Genomic DNA, 12,674 nt, shown 5'->3' on the forward strand with positions numbered 1-12,674 from the left:
ACTAGTGAGCCACAGAAGCGCTGAGAAGCCACGTATTAGGTGGAATTAGCGTTCCAGGAAATAACAAGCAAACAAACAACAAGCATATAAACAAAGCTATATTCAGCAGGCCTGGATCTAGTCTATGCTACAGCAAACAAGGTGTACCAATTTCAGTAAGATACAGTTCAAATATTCAGGCACTATAAACCTTCAACCAGAAATTCCCAGCTCAGAAGGGCAGAGTCCAGCCTCTTCTCCCACAAGAGTGCAGACCACAAACCTTCTTAATATAAAATAACTGGCCTGAAGCCCAAGTGCCTAAACCAGAACTAATACACTTTAAGAATAACAGACACTGGGCTTTCAATCAGCAGTTCCCAACTTAGAAGGATGAAAGCTATCTGTCCTGCCACCACAGTGCATGCCACAAACCTTCCTAATGTAAAACAACTGGTCTGAAGCCCAAGTGCTTAATCCAAAAGACTTAGAATGACAGCTAAACTTTAATCAAGTTACTACCAAGCAGTAATAAATACAATTGAATACTTTAGAGAATGCCTGGATTAGTGCTCAAGTTACACAAACAAAGCTAGATCCAGCAGGCCCGAATCCAGTCTATGCCACAGCAAACAAGGCGCACCAACTTCAGTAAGAAGCAGTTCAGATATGCATGCACTATAAGCCTTCAATCAGAAATTCCCAGCTCAGAAGGGCAGAGTCCAGCCTCTCCTCCCACAAGAGTGCAGACCACGAACCCTCTTAATGTAAAATAACTGGCCTGAAAGCCTAAGTGCTTAAACCAGAATTAATACACTTTTAGAATAACAGACACTGAGCCCTCAATCAGCAGTTCCCAACCTAGAAGGATGTAAGCTACCTGTTCTGCCACTACAGTGCAGACCACAAACCCTCTCAGTGCAAAACAACTGGTCCAAAGCCCAAGTGTTTAAACCAGAAGGCTTAGAATGAGTTACACCACCATATGAAGCTACTAATCTTATTTCTTTTTTCCTCTCACCCAAATCCTTATCTCTTCTTTATTTTATGTATTTATTTATTTTTTTTGTTTCATTTTATTACATGTTATCAAAATGTGTCCATGTCATCCATGTGTGCCACATCACAGAGTATCTCTTTGGCCCTATTCAAACACAATCTGGATGGTTGGATGGGTGACAGTAAATTCACCCCAAGGTTCCACCAGTATCTCTCTTTGACAGGGGCAATAGGTGTTGATAGTGGAAACAAGAGTAAGAACTTGGCTAGGCTTGTAAGGGCCCTAGGGCCATTAGTCTTGTAACTTCCTATGATCCTTTGATCACAAAATACTCCATAGCACAGCAGGCTAGACCTGCCCCACTGGATCTGCCTGTACCCACTACAATGGGTATGGCACTGTTGCCCAGCACATCTGGTAGCCAACCTGGCAGCACCACCTCTGCTTCCCCTGAACTATCTGCCCCCCCTCAGGTAGTCCTTCCCCATAGGTTAGTCAAGTGGTTCCCAATGGGAGCAGTGGCAGAGGTGGTGAGTGTATCACCCACACCGAGTTGTCAGGGATGGTGCATAGGGTTGTGAGCCACACTGATTGTACATGCCTACACTGGCTGAAGAGGCTACTCTCCTTCATTTTATGTTGTGCCAGGAGGAGTAGAAGGGGACATCAAGAGCTCCAGCCAGTGGAAGAGTGAGGTGACAAAGATAACAGTCCTGTGGATGAGGACTCTATTCTCACTGTTACCCAGCTTGACGGCCATGGGTCCTGGATGTTCCTACCCCATCCCATCCATAGTGCCACAGACCTCCTGTGTCCATCAACATCCATGTCTCTTGTCTTGTTTGTCTTGTCTGTCTGCAATTGCTTTCTCACCTTCCCAACTTATCAGACCCAGACATACCTATGTCCCTTCCCCAACATTCCACTCTCTTTCAAAAAAAAATAAATAAAAATGGGCACCTGTCCCACAAAGAAAAATAGCTCTCCATTTTACACACATGTCTTCTTGACGCACTTGATTCAGTCTAGCCGGCTATACAACATGACCATGTTGTGGTCACTGCTGTCTCAGGAGGTGACAGTCCAAATTCAGCTAGCATTCTGCATAAATTATCAGTTTTTACTGTTGAAGAAATGGATAGCTATAGTTCTTTCGCACGTACCTCCTGCACATTCCTGTATTGCTTTCTATTTGTTCTTCCTCCTGCTTGCTCCTCATTTTACCACTGTCTTATCTTCACCGTTTCTTTTCTTTAATGCCTTATTGCATGATGATGTGCATCTCGCACCAACATGCAGCAACAGTAATATGAGAGTTGTTAAAAGTATTAGATAGAGTTGTATTTTAATCCAGTACAATCTGGCCCCAAAAAGGAAGGTATCACTTCATTAACACATTATGCCACAGAGTAATTTAAGTAGAAGGTGTATTGCAGAGACTCAGTACTAACTGTCAGACCTTAGCAAAGCTGGAGAAGCAATGGATCCCTTCAATTGTTGGGCTCTATGTTTGTATGTAGGTGCTCATTAAGCACCAACAGTAAGCAGTGGCAAACAGTTGTGGTTACCAATGTGCAATGCCAGTTAACACCACTGTGGTATGCCAGCACACAACAACACATCTCATATAAACAATTCATATCCTTGCATTATCACTCTGTAATGAAAAGTATTTTAAAGTATGACATACACCTGTGTTCGAACCCAGTAACATCTGGCCCAAAAAAGGACTGTATCATTGCATTAACTACAATGACATGCACTGCTACATAGTCAATAAAATAGCAGGTGTATTCCATAGACCCAGTACTAGCTGTCAGACTTTAGCAATGCTGCTCACATTTGCTCATGCCTTACCTATGCACAAACATGTGTATCTTGCATGCATATGCACTTTACTAGCCATCACCCAAACCCACTGCTCAACTAGCTATGGAAATGTGTATATATTATGCTATATTGCTGCTGTTTACTATCCATTTTCTTTGCATGACATGAAATTACAAGTGGAAACATTATAAAGTAAGGGCCCTATCTAACTATATGTTACATTTTTAAAATACATTGGTGTGTTGGCACCCCCACAAGAACTACAATCCTGGGGTCTCAGTACTTTTCCTACACTACAAAATCTAATATAAAATGTGTGGTATGGCATGCACATCAATCTGGTAACATGCAGAAAAAATAAATACTGACTGACCCATATGCCTAAAATGCCTTATCTGCAAGACTAGTGCAGAAATCAGCATGGACCATATCCACAAGGACATAGGTGATCTTCAACACACTTGACCCTACCCAGTTTGATTTTGTCAAGGGCAGATCTTGCTTATTGACCCTCTAAGACTTCTTGGATATTTACAGCAAAGACCTGGATGAAGGGTAACAAGGCATACCACCTATGTTGAGTTATCCAAGGCCTTTGACACTATCCCTCATTCATGTCTCATAGTGAAGATCTCCCATATGGGAATTAGGCCATATATTACTAGATAGACAGCAAACTGGTTCAATGACAGAACACAAACTCTCAAAGTTGGAGACTGCACCTCCACCTCTAGGCCACTCACCAGTTAAATACCACAAGGATCTGTGCTGGGCCCTCAACTGTTTGGAAAATACTTCTCTGAAGCACAGGCAACATTAGATGGCCTGTGGTTTACCACAGCTGAAGATGACTGATAACTGGTTACACTCATATAAAGTCCCCCAATGATAGTAACATATTATAATAGGGGCTGACACAGACTGATGATTGGTGGCAAACTCACAGACTGAGATTTAAGCATACAATGACTCTTTGTCACCTGTGTCAATGAAGTACCCCTGCTAATTATGATATACATAATTTCCCCCTAAGCTCAAACACAGTATTGTGATACATGTTGATAGCAATCTACACTTTCATCACTATGTGCCCATAGTGGTGACACACACAATTGGCATTGCACATATCATACATATGGGCATTGCATCCAAGACCAGGGTAGTCATACCTCTTCTGTACTCTACCCTTATCACAATAATAATGGAGTACAATGCTCACATCACTCTGTACCTCACCAGAAACCTGCAGCAATTAGAGAGAACACAGAGTTGTACCCATGAGATGCCCAGACCTGTAAACATAGCATGCACAGAAAGACTGACATACCTGTCACTGTACTTGGTATCATGCAGGCTGCTGAGAGGTGACCTATGAATACCCTGCAGAGGAGTCTAAGACCCTGCCCTTCTGTAAATGATGGACACCTGCAATTCAAATGGGACAACAATAATTTTCCCCAGGGTTCTTAACCTAGCCTGTGACATAAACAGAGCAATGATTCACACTCCTCTGTAACAGGCTCCCGTTGAGTGTGAAGCAGTGCTTCTCAATTATCCTGATCAAGCATAACCTTGGCAATTGGTTGGGTGATAGTAAAGTCACATCTGGGTTGCCACCTATGTCCCTCATGGAAAAGGGCAGTTGGTTCTGCTCACAGGCATGCTCTTCTAAAAATGACCATCCAACTATGCTCAATAAGGGTACTTGTGTTTTTACACAACTAGGCTTCTAAACACCAAGGTGCTATAAGGCTAGTAGCCTCATAAGAACCTATGAACCTATGTGTCTATGCAGGCCTCCCAACCTGTTCTCCCCCACATGGCCTGCTACTGTCATCTACTATAAGTTCACCTTCACTCCTACAGAAATCAAGCTTATGCTGTGGCTCTTGAGTTAAGTACTGAATTCTGTAGCTGGTGTACTTAGGTAGGGATTCTGTTGTCACTGCAGTCAACTTGGTGTGTGTGTGTGTGTGTGTGTGTGTGTGTGTGTGTGTGTGTGTGTGTGTGTGTGTGTGTGTGTGTGTGTGTGTGTGTGTGTGTGTGTGTGAGTGTGTGTGTGTGCATGTGTGTCTAGACAGCAAAGTAGAAGATTGTGTCCCACAGTTACTGTTCCAATGTCATGCAATGACAGTATTTTGATACTTGTTCATGCCTACACATCAATTTCATACAGGCCTCACAACCTCTTGTCTCCCACATAGCCTGCTGATGTCATCTACTATATGTTCACCTGCACTCCTCTATAAATCAGACTTGTGCTGTGGATCTTGCTTTAAGTACTGTGTTCTACAGTTGGTGTACCATAGGTAGGGGTTCTGTTCTCACTGCAGTCAACTTGGTATATGTGTGTGTGTAAAAGAGCTCTTTCTTAACCTTACAGAAGGCATTTTACACCAGCATGAGTGATATTGTTATGTTCTCCTTGACAGACACTGCTGATGTCATCAGCTATAAAGTATTGTCTGACAGAGTCCAAATCAGCCTTGAAATGTGCTTGCTTGAAGTACTGTGTTTTGCAGTCTTTATACTTCAGTAGGTAGGGGTTCCATTCTAACTGTAGTCAACTGTGTGTGTGTGTGTGTGTGTGTGTGTGTGTGTGTGTGTGTGTGTGTGTGTGTGTGTGTGTGTGTGTGAGCAAGAGCTCTTTCTTGACATTACAGACAGCATTTTAAACCAGCATGAGGGACACTGTTATCTTCTTGTCATCAGACACTGCTGATGTCATCAGCTATAAAGTGTTGTCTGAAACACTACAAGGCAGACTTAAGCTGTGGAGCTTGTATACCATGCAGTGTTCTATAGTTTGTGTACCTTATAGGTAGAGGTTCTATTCTCCCTGCAGTCAGTTGTGTTTGAGAAAGTGCTCTTCCTTGACATTACAGAGAGCACTTTACACCAGCATGTGGAACACCGTTTTCTTCTTCTCAACAGACACTGCTGATGTCATCAACTATATCACATTTTTGGATATGCAGTACTCACACCAAAGCAGGGTCTGAGAATGGCCTGGGAACCAGGCAGAAGTCACTACATCCTATACAATTAAGTTTACAGTGACATGGCTTTCAATCTAGTATCCACATACATCATGACATGGTGTGCAGGCCCTGTTTTATCTTGCTGAGAAAGCCCTGTGGTCTCTCCAGCTGCTACGTGTCTGGTGAAGTACATGCAAAAAGAACATTACAGCACTAGTAGTACTGTAATGAGGTTTGACTCCACTGTTGTCATACAATCCTAAGATCTCAATATGATGGTCTGACTTATGATGGGCAGAACAAAGACTTTCAATAGCCATGTGGGCAATGGGGGTGAAAGCTCAGATTGCTATCTAAATGTCTTTCCAGTGCTTGCATTACTGGGTTTCTGCATAGCAGGACTGTTGTCAGTGCTGTGGTTAACATGTAACTCCGCATTCCACATGGACAACATTACAAACACACATTTCTGCATTTATTTGTACATCATGTGCCCTTGTCACCATTCAGTTGTGTGTGTTAGTTCCTCCTGTACTATGTTATTACTATTGGTGGACTCAACAATTGCACACAATATGCAAGAATAAGCAAATTTGGTAAGCCAAAGGCCATATACTTTAGCCTGAATGGTTGAGAAATGCAATTCAAACAGTGAAGGGCCAGCACAGGTCCCTGGAGTTTGCAAGTGGGCTACTACAGGTTGATTCACCAACTTTCACATGATGTGCTCTGTCAATGAGCCATTTGTTTAGCTATCAAGTGATGTAAGCTTTAATCCCCAGCTTGGGGGTTTTCTCACTGATACCTGCATATGTAATTGTGTTAAAACCATATGTCAGATCACAATAAGCAGTATGCACTGTCTTACCTTCATCCAGGCCTAGCAATGTGCTGTGACATCACAGATCATGTATGGTGTGGCCCATCACATACACTTTCCTGGCACAGTGGATTACACATTTCAACATACTTCCCCATGGCCTATGCTCCCATACAAGGGTGTAAGTCAACATGCATCCACCTGAGTTGGGAGGACAGCACCTGACGCATGCATATATAGAGACATCCTGACCATTCTGACTGTCCTCAACTGTGAGGTAGACCAACATGTCATCATGGACCTCTTCTACATATACACTAGTTATATTCCAGGTGTGTGCAACAGATTTGTGTGAGTTGTTACTGCCACATTAGGTCCATTACATCTGATAAATGTCCTCAAAGAGATCATTGAGGGCATGCATGAAGATAACAATATCATATTGTAGAACTTAAGCAGCTCTAGGCATTTGACACAAAGCCACACTGAGGTATTCAATCAACACTGTCATATGTAGCCATAAACAGCTATATCACCAAATGGGTAGACCAGTGTATGATATAAATGGCATCTCACTGTGTCAAAACATGTGATGTGATATATATCTCAGGTCCAGTGATCAAGTCAGTACATCAGGGGTGTCTGCTAGGATGGACATCACAGATGACATACACATGCTGTGTCCAAACAGCTGCCTGGAAGATTGCAGTGTTTGGGCAATTATTGACTCCAACTATGATATTAGTATAAACCAGACAGTGTCAACACATACCCGAGACTTCTGCCACAGCCATGAAAATAATTGCATTGATGACACACATGGAGGGATTTGTTGACTCATGAAACAGACACACAACGCAAGTATAATGTGGACATCATACCCTATAATCAGACCAATAGATATGTGACCTGTGTCCTGGGGTAGAGGGTAACTGGTACATCCACCAGCATGTAGTCGCAATGCTGACTACTCCCTTGAATGTAACACAAGTACTGGGTATGTGAAGGACATGCATATCAGAGGCCTTCATCACACCAATAAATGTGTCTAATGCACCCTTCTTCATGTACCACCCTACACATCTTCCAGTGATGTGTAATTAAAGTGTACCAGCTTTGTCACAGTGTGCTCTCACACAGCTTATTGGCCATGCCTAGGTATTCTTTATGTAGAATATACATGACTGTCTGATGGTATGGAATACCAGTCAAGTTGTTATAACAGATGCGTGTGTGGTACCTGTTCAGCTTATGCACACACTGCATACATAGGTGTTTGACAACATTAGTAGCATATATAAATCATTTGTGATATTGTGGATTGTGTCATAGATATACGCCATGCACACAAGGCATCTCCCTTGTATTGCCCATACTGACAAATACAGGTATAGCAGTGTCCCACCTAACACCTCCTGCAGGTATTATAGTATCAGGACAGTGTGTGTGTGTGTGTGTGTGTGTGTGTGTGTGTGTGTGTGTGTGTGTGTGTGTGTGTGTGTGTGTGTGTGTGGCTGTATCATAATAGTTGTCAAGTGTGTGTGTGTGTGTGTGTGTGTGTGTGTGTGTGTGTGTGTGTGTGTGTGTGTGTCTGCAGTCTCGTCTCTTATCACTCCACATCACCTATGTTATGTCAGAGGCATGGGATTAGTGGTGGTATTATTCTAGTATTGGTTGGTTCTTGTAATGTTTGCCATGATCATTTACCTGTGGTCACCTTGCTGAAGACCTCTGCTGAGAGTGCACTCATATTCAGGTATATCAGGTTGGCCAGTTTCCCAGTATGTATCCTACCCCAATTGTATGTCAGATCTCTGATAGATGTCCTCTGCATTATTCAAATAAGGATGTTTATCTCACACACATTCTCTCCATTGTTATGTCTCCTTGTGTGACAGTCACAGACAACACATTTTTACTGTACAGTCCATACTTTACCATATAGATATGTACTTGGTGTTGCTGCTAAAACTATTCTTCCATTGACATGCCCTTGTCTGCCATTCATGAGGGAGTTTCTCCTGTACACTTTCCCTGTGTTCAGTCCTGCAATTCATCTCTGTATGCCTATTCAATACACACACTTCCCCTGAGTGATCATTTTACATGACAGTTCCATGTCTTGTTACAGATCATTAACATAGCCTCAGTGCAGAATGCCAGAAATCGGATAATACAGAAGCCCGCACTGTAGGTAAACTGTTCTTTACTGTGTTTGGACCATATACTTCACATTCATACCCCTCAACTGTCCAGATAGTCCTATGATGTGCAGATGTTTTCCTTATCCCATATGTGGCTTTCTGTTATTTTACTGGGACAATATCTGGACTTGATGTGATTCAGTATTACGTAGATTTGAGGGCATACCTCTCAATTGTCCTGATTTGTGAAGAATGTCCAGTTTTTGTCTCATATTTGAGATTGTTTCCTCATAACATCTTTTTCCTTGGCAAATCATTGACACATCATTGCAGAGTGCAGTCAGAAATTGATAACTGACAACTGAGTTAAAAACTTCATGCTCTTCAGAAAGTTCATGCTAAAGTACAACATATATATTCCATCTACTTCCTAAATTCAGAAGTGTAATATTAAAAAATATGTCCCTATTTCTGGACCTTTGTTCCCCCATTTTTATGGCTTTGACCACATTTCTTGCTCTAACAGGTTGAGACTGTTACATTCTAACACATCACTATGTGACACCTGTGTCAAATACATCCCTATTAGTATTTATTTGTCCTCTCGTTAAGTTTGCCTCCATGCAGATGTATTGCACTAACAGAATGACAGCTATTTGTAAAGCCCTGATGATCATTGTGGCATTCTGCACAAATCCACACACTGGAGGTGCTCTGCCTTACATGGAGTTGCTATCTGCATTCACTTAAAAGGTTTCATGGCCAGCAACACTTTTGCCAGCCAAGAAATCTAGCTTAGGTGCGCTGAGCCTCATTAATATGCATTGCACGCAGATGAATGCTGCACACTGTCATGCTAGCATGTCACTTCCATGTAGGGTATGAGCGAAGCCTACACGGAGATTATTGAATCTCCCAGACTGAGTATAAAGAAAAAAGTGGTACAAGCAAGATAGCTTCCAGTTATAAAGGAAAAATAGTATAAACCAAGACAAAGTCCAATTATGAAAGGAAATGTTTTACTTTACTTCAGTAAAGATGCATTCATTATGTTTTGTAGATTATTACTATTTTTTTCTGGCAATCTGGATCTTGACAATATACATCACAGCATATAGATGACAATGGATTTGTTTTCATCTGCTGCATTATACAGCTGCAAAAGTTGAGGGGTCAAATTTTTCCTACAGATTTTGTAGAACTTGGCCTGAAGAATACCTGGTGGAGGAACGTTTCCCATTTGCAGAAACTATTCCTTTCACTGAGACTTTCTTACAGTGATATGTGTTTATTTACTCTTTACAGTGTCATATTTTGCCTGAGTAATGTATATCAAGTTATGAAAGCCATCCCTTTACTTTGAATAAGCTATATCACCAGATAATTATATTTCTCTGTAAGCAACACACAAAATCAAATAGGTGTGTGATGGAACATAGTAAGGAGTACCCTTTTTATCTTTCAAACTCTATTAAATGTTTTAGTCATAATTCCATTACTCGTGTTGCTACCACTCCACAGTCTAGGTGGTGATATATTCCTATCCCAGTGGTACTCCTTAAGTCGGCCCCGTCTGTTTTCAAAATCATATTTGGCTGACTTATATTAGTATTTCTATCTATATTTTTTGCCATGAAAGTTGCTCATCAACACATCCTACATTATTTTATCATCTTTTTATCTTTTTTTTCCTAAAATGTCAATGTTTTCCTTGCATTTATTAAAGCACCTCTTTCTGTCTTTATCTAATTTTGAGGTATGACACAAATCAATAAACCCCAGCCTTAAAAAAAAAAATCTCATAAGGATTCTGTAGCAGTAAAATCTTTGTGGATGCTGTCAACAATATGCAATGGTCAGTTATTGCTCTACAGTTATTCTTAGTTTAAGAAGCAGGAAGTCTGGTCTCCAGAGATGTGTGTGTGTGTGTGTGTGTGTGTGTGTGTGTGTGTGTGTGTGTGTGTGTGTGTGTGTGTGTGTGTGTGTGTGTGTGTGTGTGCGCACGTGTGTGTGTGTTCAGTGGGGGGGTAGAAACATAAGAAACATATGTTCTGTAATTCATCTGAAAGGACATTTTTTTTTCTATTTCATATTTTGCTGCAGCCTTTCTGAACAGGACATTACTGACCAACAGAGATGTGTGTGTGTGTGTGTGTGTGTGTGTGTGTGTGTGTGTGTGTGTGTGTGTGTGTGTGTGTGTGTGTGTGTGTGTGTGTTCAGGGGGGGGTAGAAACATAAGAAACATATGTTCTGTAATTCATCTGAAAGGACATTTTTTTTCTATTTCATAGTTTGCTGCAGCCTTTCTGAACAGGACATTACTGACCAACAGATATACTATATAATAAATCACTGCCCAAGGTGCTACAAAATATGAAGCATCTTCTACAAGAGTGCTGGATGCCAGATATTTCCAGAACAGACAACTTTTAATAATTTTGATAATCTTTTTTATTCTGGATAGCTGTTTTTGCCCTGTAGCTCATCAAAATAGTTTTGATTCCAGTGCTGTATCCCACTATCATCAACAAGCATTTCTTACCTCTTACATTTACAAATACCTGTGAGGATCCTTGGGTGAAGGACATGTTGGCATCACTAGATACATACCAATTATCAAGGATGATATGGCTCAAACTGGAATAAACCAGGTGACTGCCATCCTCCTTTCTTATTTAGTGTTGTTTCTAATCTAGATTTTTCTAGATTCCTGCAGTCTAATGTCTGAACTCCCTGTCTTAGCTGGTGTTACACATGTGGTAATGTCCCCAGCCTTAATGATGCCTTCATATCTTAGAGAGTGCCTGTGATTTAAGATATATTTTTTGAAGGACAGCAGCTAGTGTTTTAAACTTCTTAATGTTGTCTATGACATTTCTGAGATTAAAAAGGGGCACATTCTATTAACATTCTGAGACACCGATTTCCCAAGTAGTCTATATCCAGTCACCACACCTGAAGAAATGAAGATCCTCTGGGGTGATATGCTCATCCATTCACTCATTTACAGAACTTTACATGGCATTCTGTTTTCATACAAAACTATATTGCAACATATATCCTGTGAAAAAAAAACATAAAAGGGTACAAGAAAAGAGCACGAAGACAGAAACAACAAGACACCATTCTGTAAAATTTCCTGCCCTTGTGTACATCAGCATTTTGCCCTTAGTCCACTGCTGTTCATACTGATGATTGACTACATTAACAAACAGCCTTGAGGAGATACATCAATGGAACTGCCATATGCTGATGATGTGACATTACAAGCAGACTCTGAACAGGAATTACAGCATATTAAAAGAGAATTGAATTGCTTAACACTCTTTTGGGTGAATGAACAACCTTTTTTGTGGGTCTTGTAGTGACACGGCTTCCTAGTTCGCTGAAGGGGATTAGAAGCTTGGGATTCTTGTCATGTCACTGTGTTTGGCTCTTGTAATAGCCGTTTATCTGTGATGTTTGCAGTGTTCCTTTTGTTTCAAGATGTTTAATGTGCTTTGGATTTAGGTTTTTAAGCCCTGAGAAGGGCTGATGTTAGGTCTGACAAAAGCTGTTGTTCTGCTGGGTTCGTTGTGATCTTTTGAAAAGTATTGGCTGTGTATGCCGAGCTGTCACATGGCTCCATTTGTTGAGGGAAGGTGGGAGTCTTAGGAGCTCTGAGGTGGAGTGTTCAGGGGAGCGCTAATAAGAGCTTTGTGCCCGTTTTTCTTTGGGCCACTGTTGGATTCCAGGGAGTTCTGATAAGAGCTGTTGTGGCAGTGTGGGGCCTGGGGATTGTCCCTTATTTATTGCTGGTCAGAGAGCTCTGGTAAGAGCTGTTGTGCCATTTTCAGGTTTGTGGGGCTTTCCTTTTGAAAGTAACGATATGCCCTGTTCAAGGCTGTGCTGAAATCAGATTGTTCCTTTGTTTTAAGGTG

This window comes from Protopterus annectens, chromosome 5.part1 (genome assembly GCF_019279795.1).
Source record: "Protopterus annectens isolate FY-2018-M chromosome 5.part1, PAN1.0, whole genome shotgun sequence".
In the NCBI taxonomy this organism is placed as follows: Eukaryota; Metazoa; Chordata; order Ceratodontiformes; family Protopteridae; genus Protopterus; species Protopterus annectens.